This window comes from Myotis daubentonii, chromosome 6 (assembly GCF_963259705.1).
Source record: "Myotis daubentonii chromosome 6, mMyoDau2.1, whole genome shotgun sequence".
Classification (NCBI taxonomy): Eukaryota; Metazoa; Chordata; class Mammalia; order Chiroptera; family Vespertilionidae; genus Myotis; species Myotis daubentonii.
The window spans coordinates 20,350,503-20,367,695 of NC_081845.1; positions in this window are offsets into that span (position 1 = coordinate 20,350,503).

Below are 17,193 nucleotides of genomic sequence, written 5' to 3' on the forward strand. Positions count from 1 at the left end.
GTGTGAAAAGTCATTATTTGCGAGACTGGGGTGTAAATTAAAACTCACACCTTCCTGTCACACTTCTGGCTTCCTTGTGAAGAGTGGGGTTTCGTAAAAGAAAAGAAAGAAAAAAAGAAAACAATTCTCTAAACTCTGAGATTAAAAGGTATGCAGAGCAGAAGGTACTGCCCTACAGCCATCCAGGATAAATGGAAATTTGAGGGGAAAATAGATTCAAAAATAAAATGAGTACTTGGAAACCCTCTCATATGTTTTAATTTCCCAAATTTCTGCCTAATTCTACTTCTTTTTTTAAAAAAAATATATTTTATTGATTTTTACAGAGAGGAGGGGGAGAGGGATAGAGAGTTAGAAACATCGATGAGAGAGAAACATTGATCAGCTGCCTCCTGCACACCCCCTACTGAGGATGTGCCTGCAACCAAGGCACATGCCCTTGACCGGCATCGAACCTGGGACCTTTAAGTCCGCAGGCCGACGCTCTATCCACTGAGCCAAACCGGTTAGGGCCTAATTCTACTTAGAAAAACAGAACACTTATCAAATTATAACCTCATACAAACACAATAAGATTTTTTAAAAATATGTTTTTATTCATTTCAGAAATAGGAAGGGAAAGGGAGAGAGAGATAGAAACATCAATGAGATAGAAACATCAATTGGCTGCCTCCTGCACGCCCCCCCACTAGGGATCCAGCAATTAACCGGACCAGGAGCCCTGACTGGGATCAAACTGGTGACATCCTGGTACATGGGTCGACCCTCAACCACTGAGCCACATCTGCTGGGCCACAGTAAGATTTTTTTAAAAAATACTATAGTTTAAGAATATTTAAGAAATATTTAAGAAAATAGTATCCTCGGTAATGTAACTTTTTAAAGTAGCAACCTTGCAACTTCCTCTCACATAAATAATAGTTGTGTTATTTATGGTTTCATGCATGATAAAGGAATAGAAGACATGTCAAATGAGAAAAGACGCATTAGCAGCTTTACTGCATTTCCAGCAGTTTCAGAAACATCTGAAAAGATTTTGAAATGTGAGGACAGTATTATAACTAAATATTTTAAGACGCAATAATATAAAAGGAAAAAAATAGTTAATAATAACATTATGTGTGACTACTCTAGCCTAACCATTCTCATTATTTAATTATATACTTCAATTAAAATGTTTGTATCAAATATTAAGGATTCTTATCTAATTAAAGCCAGGAGGAGCTAAGATTTTAGCCTAAATGTGGGCAGATTTTATTTAATAAACGTCAGAGGAAGATAATAGTGTAAATTGCTGTGAATGCGGTTTATAATCTTCAAAAGCAATGTAGCTTATAACAACACTGACCCTGAGCACTTTTAAATAAAATATGAGAACACTTTGTCACTTTCGTTTCTGTTTGGAATTTTGTTTTTATATTTTTAGAGTCCAAAGGCTGAGACAACAAAAAAATTTCTAAACGCTTTGCTGGTGGTGTTACCAGAGAAATGAATGGGCCAGATTTCCCCAGCGCTAGTGGGGTTCTTGGGGCGCCTCTGAAATAACCTGTGTTTTCCGCCACGTACATTATTTGAGGATGAGGACTGTTTCTTATCCAACCTCCTATTTCCAGCACTTAGTACTATGCCTGGCACAAAGCTAGCCATCAATGAATGAGTAAATGCATAGCTAGTAAGCTGCATAGCTAGGAACCTTACTGACTAGTGAGTGGTGAACAAAACTGCATAGTAAGTAAACTGCATAGCTCCCCAGGAATTGCATCACCAATAAGAGAAGACGCTCCAAACAAAAAAGGAGTCAGCAACCTCGCCACAGTCACAGTTTTAATGGTTATCAAACAGATTTAATGGCAGGCTCTGAAATGTAGGCAAGTTTCATGGCTGGAGAAATGATTTTGTTCTACTCGTAACTCAGAAGACAAGTACCTGCTCCTACAAACATGTTTTACAATAAGTAGTGACATGTTTAGGAACTAAAGTTCAAAATAAAAATGACTGTATGGTAGTATATCTTATTCATGTGGTATAAACTGTGATGCAGAACCGTGTGGATTAAATTGCTGAAGAAGCCAGATGTATTTCCACCAAGTTCTCGGCAGCTCCCTGAGAACCTGAGGCTGAAGCTATTCCGTTGAGCCTGTCAGAAGAGAGGTATTATCCTGGCATGCTGTGCTTGGAGCATTTGTGTCACAGCCCAATGGACTTTCCTGTGGGAATGTTATCTCCCAGGGAAGAAGGTCAGCCAAACCCTTTATGACACTGACAGTAATTGGACTGTCTCACAGTGAGTCCATGAGATCTGTAATCACAGGGGAGACCGAGCACAGTGTGTGGACCCAGTGCCCTCCTTCTCCCTGATCACTCTAAGAGCTTTCAGTTTCAAAGCCTACAAAGGAAATGACATGAGTAGAACTCTATCAGAGTCTGCAGTAACGACAGCCATGGAACTCTTCCTAAGCTCCCGGAAAGGATCTAAGTCCACCACATTCCATTGGCTGAGCTGACCCAGAGGCAGCACAGGGAGGATGTAAGAACCTTCTTTATATTCCATCATCCAATTACTATTTGAAGTTCTCTGCATCCAAGGGAAAAAAAATAGATAAGCGAGGAACAGAAGAGGGTAAAAAAAATTATTCTTATTCAATTTTTGCCTACCATGGAGATGGCACCGTCTGGTTAGGAGTTCTGATTTGCACCGTGAAAGCTCGTAGGAGAGAGAAACCATCCCAAAATGGATATGTCATCTTGTGTAAAATCACTGATTACTAGACAACCTTAACTCACTGATTCATTGGTTTGATTGTTAATGATCATTGATGCTTTAAATTTCAAGCTCAAAATGGAAAAGATTTAATTTTCAGATTAAGGAAAGCTTCACACCATTTCCCCAGCAATCCAGTCAAGTGAATGAGTTCATCAATGATTCTGAGTTAAATGGAAGAATAAATGGTAAGTGCCTGCTCGAGTTTCTATTCAACAGCAATTTTGTAGGAAGGAATCACTTTAAAAAGCAAGACTGGCTGAAATGTGGCATTTGGCCTTTGGGGCTATGCTGATTTTTTTTAAAAAAATCAAAACTCTGAAGTAGAATCACTTGATTTCTATGACCACGGAAGCTGACTTGCTGAATATAAGATTAACCTGGTGCTCGAGATGTCAAAAATCAAATTTATTTTAAAAATTAATTTTATGGAACATTGCTCCCTTATAAGAGCTAATTGCTTCTGCACTTAAGACCGAATTCCTTTCAAAAAGAGGGGTTTGTGGGTAATCTTTATATGTCTCTACAACAGTGATTTTCACCCTTTTCATCTCATGTCTCATATAACTAATTACTAAAATTTTGCCTAGTTGACCAAAAAATAGCATAATTCTGATTTATCTACACTGGACAGCTATCATTGTGTTGGCTGTTGTCATTTTTTTATTTGACAATCTAAGGGAAAAGAGATCAGTGTCCCTGACTAAATAAATAGTCAGGTGCTACATGCTTTAAAAATTCTTAGGGCATACCAGTTGAAAAATCACTGCTCTACAATATAAGGAAGGGGAAGGGAGAGAGAGATATCAATGATGAGAATCATTGATCGGCTGCCTCCTGCACGCCCCCTATTGGAGATCGATCCCACAACCCAGGCATGTGCCCTTGACCAGAATTGAACCTGGGACCCTTCAGTCCTCAGGCTGACGCTCTATCCACTGAGCCACGCTGGCTGAGCTTATTATTTTTTGTGCCGTGCCAGCACAGCCAAGGGTGATTCAGAGTGGGGTTGATGAAAGGATTAAGAAAAGACAGACAAGAGAATGAAAGCTGGGTCTCGATGGGACGCTGTTCCCTGATGAGGAGACAGTACCAGCGCCCACAAGCCGTGTCTTTATTTTATAGCAGATGCCACAAGGCAAAGTAGGTGTGTGATCAAGTTGTTTACAGCATTCTCGTGAGTTTCAATCCTGCTCAACCACATGCACCTGAACTCTATCACAAGGCACGTGGGGCCACGTGTTCGGACCACAGGTTCAAGCTTACAGCTATAGCTGTTGGCTGTATTTGTGCTGGGAAGGCTCTGCCCTCCAGCTGGGACTTGCACGTGGCCACGAGAGGACTGTGCCCTCTTATTAGCCCGAGGCTAGAACCTGTTCAAAACACTGTAGCCGCACCCCATAATTTTTTTCATTCTTATTGGCAATGTGGGAAAGTAGTTCCTCACTCCTCCCCTTCCTTGCCATTGTGTGTTGCCAAACTGTGGGATTGTTGTCACTGTTATATAGTTAGGTGAGGTTTAGTTTGTATTTCTCTTATATGGAAAGTTAATCATTTCTTCATATGTTCAAGACCTATTTATATATTTTTTTGTGATGTTCATATTTCTTTATCAGGTTGCTGGTTTCCTCTCAATATCAAAGAATTTTTTAAAAGCAAATTTATTGAAGGTTAACTGATGCTTATTAAAGTTTAATTGATAAACTGCACATATTTAAAGGGCATAATTGGATGAATTTTTACACACATATATCCATGAATGTATGTCACTATGTGTATGTATACATATATGACCATCATCATAGTCATGGAAAATGAACATTTTCATAATCCCCAAAGTTTCATGTCCCTGATCACTACCAAATATACATAACCTAAGAGAGAGAAACCATCCCAAAATGGATGGTCAGACGGACATACGGTTGGTCACTTAGCCTTTTATATATACAGATTTATGATGGTAAACATAACTAATTACTAATTACGTGCAGAACACTACTTAGAATCTACCCTTCTGCTGATTCTCCTAACCTGCAGATGGGAATGGATGGTCCCAGTCTCATATTCACTCACTGTCATGTCAGAGATGAAAAGTTCCTTTTTCTTTGATCTGTAAACCTTGCATATTTTTCTAAATTGTTAAAAATTTCAATAAGTTTTAAAAAGAACTGGCAATATTATAGTTCTTTAACAAATTAAATTTCTATTTTGACTTAATTATAATAAATATGCAAATATCTCTGAGTTAAATAAGGTACTGATGGAAAAGTGTACATATATGCCTAGCAACAATGCATATGATACCATAATATGCAATTTTTATGCAAGCTATATAACTTTCTTAAAATGTAATCATGTAATACATTTTCTGGCGGAGCTAAATCATATTGTGTTTAGCATTCTCAGCATTCGACTCTATTATAGAGCTGTTATTTTTACAAGTGGTTTTTACAAACCAATTCCAAGTGTTTACATTGCATTTGAAAACAATGATTTGATTTCCTACTGAAGTTGAACACTGTGGTGAGTTTTGAATTTAATAGTGGCTTCTTTAATGATATAATTTTTCTCTTAAATTTCCATTTGTTGATCTGAAATCTAGATCTTCAAGTATAAAGACACTGTTAGATTGAACATAATATACCAGTAGTCACCTTGGACACAGACAATAGAGTGGTGAAGTCCTGGGGTGGGGTAGGGGCTGGGTGAAGGGGGGAATGGGGGAACATCTATATATATAAAAGGCTAAGTGACCAACCGTATGTCTGTCCGACCATCCAACGGGCCGGTACATATGACACGCACTGGCAATCTATCTATACTAATAAAAGGGTAATATGCTAATTAGACCATCTGGACATCCTTCCAGACAAAGCCACAGTGGCGGGGGCAGAGGCAGAGGTGGTTAGGGGCAATCAGGCCGGCAGGGGAGAGCAGTTAGGGGCGACAAAGCCGGCAGGCAGAGGCAGTTAGGGGCGATCAGGCCAGCAGGCAGAGGCAATTAGGGGCAACCAGGCAGGCAGGCAGGTGAGCAGTTAGGAGCCAATGGTTTCGGATTGTGAGAGGGATGTCTGAGAGATCCCAGATTGGAGAGGGTGCAGGCCAGGCTGAGGGACCCCCCAGGTGCACAAAATCATGCACTGGGCCTCCACTGTGTGTGTGTGTGTGTGTGTGTGTGTGTGTGTATGTATATATATATACCTAAGCGACTGTTAAGACCAAACGACCAGAATGACTGGAATGACCAGTAGCTACGACATGCACTGACCACCAGGGGGCAGACGCTCAACACAGAAGCTGCCTCCTGGTGGTGAGTGTGCTCCCACAGTGAGAGTGCCGCTTAGCCAGAAGCCTGGCCTGTGGGGATCGGGCCAAAACCTGGCAGTCTGACATCTTCCAAGGGGTCCCGGATTGCAAGAGGGTGCAAGCCAGGCTGAGGGACCCCACCCATGCACAAATCCATGCACCGGGCCTCTAGTTTAAAAATAAGCGTTGACCTGTGTATGCACGATATTTGTCCCCATCTGACACTGGCCTCCCATTTAAATTAATTCGAAGACAGTTTCCTGTGATGCCAGCATTTGCAGTGACTATTAATAAATCACAAGGACAAACTCTAGACAGAATAGGAATATTCCTACTGGAACCCATTTTCAGACATGGTCAGTTATATGTTTTTTCTCTCAAGTTTGAAGAGCGTGTGATGTTAAAGTTAAAGTTGTAAATACTTCATCACAAGGGAAATTAGCCAAGCACTCTGAAAGTGATTTTACTCTTACTGTGGTATACAGGGAGATATTAGAATAAGTTTAATTAATTTATCAGTCATTGTTTTTATCAATGTTTTTATATCATGTTTTTGTTGTTATATAATGTTATTGTTTATTTATTAATCAATTTATATTTTATTTTCATATACATTTTACTAATTTTCTTTCATCTCTGACATTTCTGTTATAGAGAAAGGGTAAATAGCAATATTAAAATATTTCTTTTAATTAATTTCCTTTCAATGTGCATGAATTCACACACTGGGCCACTAGTGTTACTATAATACTATCATCAATATATATATTAAAAAATACCAATAGTCAAAATAATTAAAAGGGAGATTTTCTACCTGGACCATGTCTTGAGGCTTGCAGAACATACAGCTAAAACTTAATGCTTTTAGACTCCCAAACCAAAAGAGACATTCAAAATGAATCTAACTCACTTATTTTCTACAATTCCATAGGCCTTATCTTTGCTTCAGAATGCCCACATGTAAAAGGGCCCATAACTAAAGACAGACAAATATATATCTGGTAGTTTTGCTTCCACTTGAACCTTTAACTACTTTGTTGTTCTGGTGAGCTGGATTGGATATGTGGAAAGATATTTTAAGGCCCTCTTTTTCTCTCTTTCTTCAAATTTAGAATCTGAATATTCTCTTCTCTCCTAAGTAGGGGGCACCTCTACTTACAAACTGTACCTCTCACATCTTACCATTTCTTTCTAAAAGAGGAGAGAATACAGACATCTTCCAAGGGGTCCCGGATTGCGAGAGGGTGCAAGCCAGGCTGAGGGACCCCACCCATGCACAAATCCATGCACAGGGCCTCTAGTTTAAAAATAAGCGTTGACCTGTGTATGCACGATATTTGTCCCCATCTGACACTGGCCTCCCATTTAAATTAATTCGAAGACAGTTTCCTGTGATGCCAGCATTTGCATAGAAGGGAAGAGAGAATGGGAACTGGCATTTATAATGCTAGGTGCTGTACACTTTACATATATTATCTCACTTAACCTTAACAATATCCTTACCTGATAGGTAGTATTCCCATTTGTTCAGGTTAAGAAACTTAGGCTCAGCAAGTATCCTATATAATAAAAGCATAGTATGCTAAGTGTCTGACTGATCAGTCGACCAGTCAACAAGTTGCTATGATGCGCACTGACCACCAAGGGGCAGACGCTCCGATTGGTAGGTTAGCTTGCTTCTGGGGTCTGGATGGGGACTGGGTGAGAGGGCTGGACATGCCCTGGGGCCCATCTGTGGTCCCTCCCAGCTGCCCGGCTCCCATCAGCCCTGATCAGGACTGGGCAAGATGACCCTGATCAGCCCCAATTGCCAGCCAGGCCAAGTGACCCACCTGTGCATGAATTTGTGCACCAGCCTCTAGTAGTCACATAATAGTAAAATATAGAAACTTGATTTGAACTGAGTTCTTACTAAATTCAGGGCTCTTTCAAACATGGAAAATACTGCCTGTGTGCTAGATCTTATCCTATCTAATAATAGACAAACATGGTAATTAACCATACCTCTGCTATGCTTCCCATTGGCTAATCAGGGTGATATGCAAATTAACTGCCAACCAAGATGACGGCCGGCAGTCACGCAGCTGAAGTGGACATGAGGCTTGGTTGCCCCGGCGATGGAGGAAGCCAAGGTTCCCGGTCTGCCGAGGCCCAGCTCTCAGCTCCGGATGCAACAATGTTGCAATTATAGAAGCTAAACAAAACCCAGATACCTGCTTTCAGCCAGCAGGCCTCAGAGCTGGGGCCGCAACAAAGTTTCAATTACAAAAGGTAAATAAATCCCAGAATAAAAAAAAACAAAAAGGAGAGACTGGGAGTTTCAGTTGCAGGCTTGGCCTGCCTGAAAACAGCCCTCAGCCCCTCATCCAGGCTGGCCAGGCACCCCAGTGGGGACCCCCACCCTGAAGGGGGTGTGACCAGCTGCAAACAGCCATCAGTCCCTCACCCAGGCTGCCCAGGCACCCAAGTGGAATCCCGACCCTCATCTGGGACACCCTTCAGAGCAAACCAACCGGCCCCCTCCCGTGCACCAGGCCTCTATCCTATATAATAAAAGGGTAATATGCAAACTGACCCTAACAGCAAAAAGACTGGGAATGACTGGTCACTATGACACACACTGAACACCAGGGTGCAGACATTCAATGCAGGAGCTGTCCTCTGGTGGTCAGAGCACTCTCACATGGGGAGCTCTGCTCAGCCACAAGCCAGGCTGATGGCTGCCAGTACAGTGGTGGTGGTGGGAGCCTCTCCTGCCTCCTCAGCAGCGCTAAGGATGTCTGACTGCAGCTTAGGTCTGCTCCCCGCTGGCAAGTGGACATCCCCTGAGGGCTGCCAGGCTACCAGAGGGATGTCTGATTGCCATCTTAGGCCAAAACCCCCGGGGGAGCAGGCCTCAGCCAGCAGATGGTCATCCCCTGAGGGGTCCCAGACTGTGAGAGGGCACAGGCCGGGCTGAGGGAACCCCCCTCCGAGTGCACAAATTTTTGTGCACCGGGCCTCTAGTCCTATATAATAAAAGCGTAATATGCTAATTACACTGGATGTCCTTCTGGACGAAGCCAGGGCTGCGAGGGAAGCCCAGGTCCCGGGTGTACCTGCTGGTGGCCAGAGGGAAGCCCAGGTCCCAGGTGCCAGAGGGAAGCCGGTGCCAGCAGCTGGGGGAAGGAAGGCCTACTCTTGCACAAATTTTGCATCAGACCTCTAGTATGTATATAATTTCACTTAATTCTTTTAAAAACCATGAGGCTCAATGAAACTTAGTAATTTTCTCCAGAGTCCCCAATAGTTGGATAGAAAGGTGTTGTCTGTCCATGTTACATACACATTCACACACACACACACACACACACACACACACACACACACACACACACACACCACAAGCACACCATTAACTGTACAATAAACATTTTAAAAATTCATTTGCTGCTAATGGTATTGCTTTGTTCTCTAAATGTCTCATGAATATATATTGTCTGCAATTTGATTTCTTATTCTTTACGACCCTAGATAAAAAGAGTAGGCAACCATTCCATTCTCATTAGGTAAACAACTAACAAAATTTTAATCAGTTTGCAAATATAAAATAAAAGATAGATTTCAAATAATGGTTTTTTTCTTATATAAATAAAACTGATACATTGCTTCCAAGTAAGTTGGAAGTATATTTTAATAGGGTTGCAGGTTTATTTTTATTGGAGGATTTGACTCAGAGGAAAGTATTTCATGCCTTTGAGAAAAAATAAAATTTCTATACAATAGACAATTTGAAGCTTTACTAACCTTATGAGCTGTGTCATAAACATCGATAACAATAAAAGTGTAATATGTTAATTAGACCAGACAGCCAAACGACCTTCTGGATGTCATTCTGGACATCCTTCTGGACAACCTTCCAGATGAAACCGCAATGGCAGGGCCGGGGCAGAGGCAGCTGCCATGGTAGGCAGGGGTCAAGGCAGAGAGGTTAGGGGCAATCAGGCAGGCAGGCAGAGGGGTTAGGGAGATCAGGCAGGCAGGCAGGCGAGCGGTTAGGAGCCAGCAGTCCTGGATTGTGAGAAGGATGTCCGATTGCCGGGATTCCTGTGGGATTGGGCCTAAACTGGCAGTTGGACATCCCCTGAGGTTTCCTGGATTGCAAGAGGGTGCAGGCCGGGCTGAGGGACCCCCTCCCCCTCCCCTGCATGAATTTTGTGCACTGGGCCTCTAGTATATAAATAACTGAGATACTTATCTGGTAGCATTTTCCATTAGAAGGCAGCAAGTGTAGTTGTTAAGAATGGACTCAAAAGTCTTAATTTCTTGATTGAATTCTTATTCGCTATATGATGTACATTTAGTGATGTACTGATAAGTAAATTATTTAATATCTCTGTGCCTCAGTTATTTTTTGCCTGGGAACTAGCTCAGTGGTACATGAATTCCCACACAGCTGAACTCTCTGTAGAAGCTCCCAAATTCATTTGAATTTAGAATATGTTGGCACATGCCTATGAATGCCCCTCCCCTGCAAAAAAATGTTCTACAGAACAGCCTAAGTCATAGCCATTTTCTATAAAAACTAAGATTATGTAGAAGCTAATTTGAAAAGAGTTTCAATGGGGTTTCTGCTGCCAAAGAACAATAGAAGATACATCATGATTGGAAATGTCTAGAAATTTTAGAATGCTTAACATGGAAAGGGATCGAGTAATGCTATTTTGAAAGTACATCTGCATATTTTGCCACCAGATCCAATTCATAGTGTTCAGATCGCCCACTGTTTCAGGGTCCGGCATGTAGTGCACTCTCTCACAGCTCCTCTGGGACAGCCCCTCAGTCACCCTGGCTGGAGAGAGGAACTGTATTTCGCTTAGATTGGGGGCCACTGTCACCTTCCAGGACGAAGGGCACCACGCCGCTGTGTCTTTGATAATCTGATAAAGGGAAATACCCCCTGAGAGCACAGTGTGGGCTACAACCCAAGCAAAGCTCAATAAATATGAGCTTCCTTTGGAGAAGAGCCACGTAAGTGTAGTCCTTAGTGAGTATAATGAGCCTCTTGAACTATGTGTCAAGCTGTATGTAGCAGGTTAAGGAAAAAATGGTATGCGTTGCCCATTGAGATGGGTACTTAAAAGTTATGCCAGGCTCTCTCATTTTTAATTTTTTTTCCCTATTTTGTGGCAACTCATTTGTGTGGTATCCCTTAGTAATACGATTGTAGAATGAGGTTGAAGGGTGAGAAAGGTGCAATAAATACTTTAATAATTCTCAAATCTGTCACTCACTGATATTTTTGACTACGCAAAGCCAGTTTCAGGAAGGTACAGATCAATCTGCAAATAGGGTTGGTTACCCATCCAGCAGCCATTCTCCCAGTATCAGTCATGGTTCGTAGTTGCAAGCAACAGAAGCCAATTCTAGCAGACTACACAGAAGCAGAGCTTATTTAACTCAGTGCCACTAGGAGTCCTGGACAACAAGGCTAAGCTTCCAGAAATATATAAGAAATCATGGCACCCAAAAGCATAAAAAATATGAATACATATCTCAGTATACCTCATTTTGTAGATTTAACTTTGAAATCATGTAAATATGTTACCATAAAACACAAATTGTAAAAAGCCATCTCTAAAAATTGAAAGCAAAATGAAACAAAGGAACATAGTATGCCAAGTTGGTGGCATAACCATACAGAAGTGGAATTATTTCAAATGGCTTTACAACAAACACCTTATTTGACTATACATCCCTAATGGATATATTCTCAGAACAAAAAGTTGCCCCTCCCAAAATTGTAAACTACTTTTATGGTAGTAATCATATCTTTGATGGAAGTGTTGGTAGTATATTCTTTCCTTTTTTTTTGGTGTTTGTTGTGTGTCTATTAAATAGTTAATTATGTTTATGTTAGAGAACAGGATTTTAGGTGTTTTAAAAAAGATAAAAATGTGAGATTACAAAGTTAGGTAAAACCCCTTTACCTGTAAATTTGAATTTGAAATACCATTATGGACTCTATTTTTTAAAACTATAGATTATATATATATATAATTTTGACCACTGAAAATGCCTAAAAAACCTTTTGCACTCCTAGAACCCAGATTACTATCTCTGAAAACTATTTCCAAAGGAACTAGTTGTCCTTGGAGAAATGATTGATTCACAGCCTACAGCAAAAAGTGAATAAATTGAGCCTAGTCATCTTATCACTTCAGATATTGGAGGATCTATTAAAGATTATTGTTGTCATGTCAAAAGCACTCAGGAATCAACTTGAAAATACTCCCAGTGAACAAAGATGGGACAATTTGAGCATCAGTATGAATAATACCTGTAATCAATTGAAACACATCAAGGATATTTAAAGCCATGAATTCGTAATGATATTAAAAAAAAACAAAAAACACACATACAACAAAACAACCCTTGGGATCAGTCACCTTTCGAACATGAACAACCCAAACTGCCAACTGGCAAGTAAGAGAACAACAACAGAAAAGTCAGGTGTCTATCCAATCTTTCTTGTATGAAATGTGCCTCAGGCACATTTATAGAAGTTTCTTTTTATAGAAGTGTTTGGGTAACACATGAAGAATAGCTACTAGGTAATTTAGCATTTCTACATCTCTACTTAGTCTTTGACCACCATATCTATCATAGTCTGAGTGATGTGCATTATACCTATCTCTAAATCTCTAGGGTTTCTGTATATTTTTGCATATATCTTGTTTCTTGTATGAATATTGTTGTTCTAGCATTTGGTACATAAGTATTCATAAAATATAGTGTGGAGTACATCCCACAGTGCTATAAACTGCCCTTCAAAGTGCTGTTTAATATTTTTGGCCAGATCTCAACCATGCTGATATTAAGATTCATAGATTTGCTTTTAGCATTCATCTGGTATACCTTTGATCACCCTGTTATTTTGAACTGCTATGATCATTTTGTTTGAGGTGTCTTTTATGACCCAATCTGAAAAAATCTGATTTGTTTGCTTCTTTGCCTTTATTAACAAAAAGTCGCTAACAGCATATCAAAATTTATTCAAACACGCGAACTGTAGCCAGTGGCCCCAACAAGCAACCGCCTAATGTTGGGATCAAAGCCATACATCAGGGTGCTGGTCCTCTCTGGTCTGCCCCTTCAGCATCTTAATCTCTTTTTATATCTCACTGATACCCCTGATTGTTACAAAATGTGCAGAAACAAAATTACTCTAGAGGCGTCGGGTGCCCACAGGGTTAACAAAGAAAAGTGTTAGGTGTGAGGAACAAACAGAAATTATACTGCTTGTCACCAGGGGATGTCAGTCTTACTGCATCTGTCTGCCCTACCCTCAGAGGGCCTGTGGGTCACCTATGTCCTGGTGGGGACTCAGCATGGAGAAAAGGCAAGGAAGATGCCTCAAGCATGGAAGTATCTGGACTGAAGAGATTGTTGACCCAAACAATGGACAGAACTCTGCAGTAATAAGCCAGCCTCGCCTTGGGGGGAGAGAGGGGAGGTAGCAAGTTAAAAAGGAAGGAATTGAAATAATTTTTTAAAAATGTATTTTATTGATTTTTTACAGAGAGGAAGGGAGAGGGATAGAGAGTTAGAAACATCGATGAGAGAGAAACATCCATCAGCTGCCTCCTGCACCCCCCCCCCCCCCACTGGGGGTGTGCCCTCAACCAAGGTACATGCCCTTGACCGGAATCGAACCTGGGATCCTTCAGTCCGCAGGCCGACGCTCTATCCACTGAGCCAAGCCTGTTAGGGCTGAAATAATTTTAAGTAAAAAAAAGTTCCACATGTTTATAGTAACTGAGGATGAGGATGCCAGTATCTATATCTGCCAGCCTTTAGAGAAAGGACCCAGGCTTATTTATAAGCAGCTTGGCTAGCATGCCTCCTAGAAACCTTGACAATGAACCCTACCCTTACTCCTGGAGCACTGGGAATGTTTCAATTGGGAATAGGTGGCTGGCTGAGTAAAACTTGATTAAAACCAGTCCTCAAGGTTAGAGTTGTCATCTATGTCTGGCTCACAGAGCACTGATACAGGGCTCAATGCCAGATTTTTACATCAGGATTATACCGGGGACTTCTGAAAGTGAGTAGAATTCATAGGAAAACATTAGTAGGCTGGCAGATACAGATACTGGCATCCTCACCCTCAGTTACTATAAACATGTGGAACTTTTTTTACTTACAATTATTTCAATTCCTTCCTTGTTAACTTGCTAACAAAGCTTGAGTAGGGGCCAGATGCATGCCCCACAGCCCTGAGTCTGGGCCCTGCTGGTTATCAGATGCCCAGGGTTGGGGGTTATACAGTTAACAGGATTTGGGCAAAAGCCCTGAATTTAGCTCTGCTTTGTTTTCATGATTCTAATATTACTTATTCTAATTGGTTAAAGAGTGCCTCTTCCAAAGCTATTTGTCTTACTCCAGTAAAAACTTTTAAAAACTGTTTTCATTATTTTTTCTTGAATACATCCAAATTCCATTTCTGAGATGGAATGGTACCTGAACTTTGTGGAGAGAGGCGATGGTGCCTCCACTGTAATCTACCTAACATTTTGTAGGCCAATGTAGCTGTGGGACCAAAAGACTGTATACCAGTACAAAGAAAAAAGATTTTAGGAGAATTATTTACAGAGCAGCTAAAGAATATAAGCTAGCTAAACAATGATTTTTGAGTACTTGTGAAATACCTTTGTCTCACACCATTTCAAAAGCTGAACTAAACGTCTTATAGACTAATAGAAAAATTAACTCATCCATTTAATGACATCTGGATGAGCTGGAACATCTGGGTTGGATGTTTAAATTAACTGAAACCAGAAAGTGTGCGGTTTTTTTTATAATCCCAATACTGTTTTATTTATTACTTTGGGGAAAGTGCTTAGGCAACAACGTCTGTTTTCATGAAAAACGAGAGAGGAATGCCCACAGACAAAACATACAACCATAAACAAACAAGTCAGGGGACAGACTCCTGTTTTTTAAAAATGGAATGATGTCAAACAGAAAAGCCAGAAGGAGTGCTGACCAGCATTTGTTTTCAAGGAGAATCAGCAGGCAAGGGAAGAGGTTAGGAAGAATGACAATGGCCTACAGTAGGTCCAGAACTGATTCATTTTGCATAACTAAAACTTTGTATCCCTTGACTGACACCTCTCATCCCTTTTGCTCTGGTAAACACTATTCTACTCTCTAGTTTTGTAAGTTTGAGTTTTTAAAATTCCTCATAAAAGTGTCATTATGCCATGAGCCTATACTCAACACTACTATATTGTATATTTAACGATTTGTGAAGAGAGTAGAACTTATGTTAAGTACTCTTACAATAAAAGAAAAATTATAAATAAGTAAGTAAGTAAACAAGTAAGTAAGTAATAGGTAAATGGAACAAAAGGGAACTTTTGGAGGTGATGGATAAGTTTATGGTTTTGATTGTACTGATGGATATATGCTTACCTTCAAACTCATCAAGTTGTGTATATTTAATATGTACAGCTTTTTGAATGTCAATCATACCTCAATAGAATGTTTTTCAAAGGATGATAATGAGTATGCATAAGGAAGAGCAGCCCTTCATTTTTACATGACAGCAACTAGTCAAGATTTAGTGCAGAGTTATTGGTCTTGAAAGATCTCTGGGGTACAATTTCAAAGGATTGTCTTGGATTCCAATATACAAGACATATAATTAGTTTAAATGACAAATTCTTCCATGTTTTAATGTTATGACTATTAACTATAGAAAAGAATCTGGTAGAAGGCCTCATTCTTAACTGTGCTAAAGTACCCAAAGCCTGGCGTTCCATGATTAATTAAGCAACTCATCAATGAAATCAAGGGTCCAAGCCCTTTCCATCTTCCCAGTATGCCATCTTCAGTTTATCTGCTTACTGGTTACACTTGACCTCATGGTTGCAAGCTGGCTGTAAAGTCCACATTTGGCTGAAAAAATAGGAGTACTTTGTAGTGTGCATCATTTTTTTGTTATTGTTAAAAAATAAAACCTTTCTTGGAAGGTGTCCAGCAGGCTTGTCCTCAGTCCCCCTGATTAGAATTAGGCCACATTTCCATGTCCTTTCCAAGAGGAGGGTGGGCAGAAGGAAACTTCCTAGTAAGAGGACATCACTGAGCCACTCTGACTGGGCTTTCATGAACTGTTTTAAAGAGTTACACTCCTCCATACTTCAACATGCATTTCTAAAATATATGGCATTATCTTGCATAACCAGAGGTTGAGCATCAACCTATGAACCAGGAAGTTGTGGGTCAATTCCCAGTCAGTAAGTCATTATCCTACCTAACAAAATGATTAAAAATTCCTTGGAGACCTAGCTGGTTTGGCTCAGTGGATAGAGCGTCGGCCTGGGGACTGAAGGGTCCCGGGTTTGATTCAGGTCAAGGGCACATGCCTGGGTTGTGGGCTCAATCCCCAGTGGGGGGTGTGCAGAAGGCAGCCAACCAATGGTTCTCTCTCATCATTGATGTTTCTATCTCTCTCTACCTCTTCCTTCCTCTCTGAAATTAATAAAACATATAAAAAAAATCCTTGGAATTGTGTAAAACCCAGTTCAGAATCAGAATATTAATTTGTCTTTAAAAAGTTTCTTTTACAATTAATTTGTTCAATCAGGATCCAAACAAGCACTGATCATTACATTTGATTGCAGTGTCTCTTAAGACTCTCACATCCAGTTCCTTGCTGCTCTCACTCTGCTTCCCCAGCCCACCCCCATACCATGGATTTGGTGGATACATCAAGTTTGTGAATTTTTGGACCCTTGACATCCAAAGTAGAGTCTGCTGACTAGCAGTACTGGCATGACCTGGGACTTACCTGAAATGTAGAATTTTAGGCCCCACTCTAAGCCTACTGGCTCAGAAGCTGCATTTAAACAAGACCCCCAGGTGAATTGTACCCCATTAAGGGTAGGAAACCCTGTTCAAGAATGCCTTTCATTCTGTATTTGTCTCTGTGCTTCTTTGGGATGTCATTTCCCTATTTCTCTATTCCAGTTTCCTACAATTGAAAGTTAGCTCTATATCAGCAGTGGTTTCTATGCCAGTAGTTCTCAACTTTGACTGCAAAGGCTTACTTGCTGGTTTCTCTTGCTTCTTGAATTGGCGTG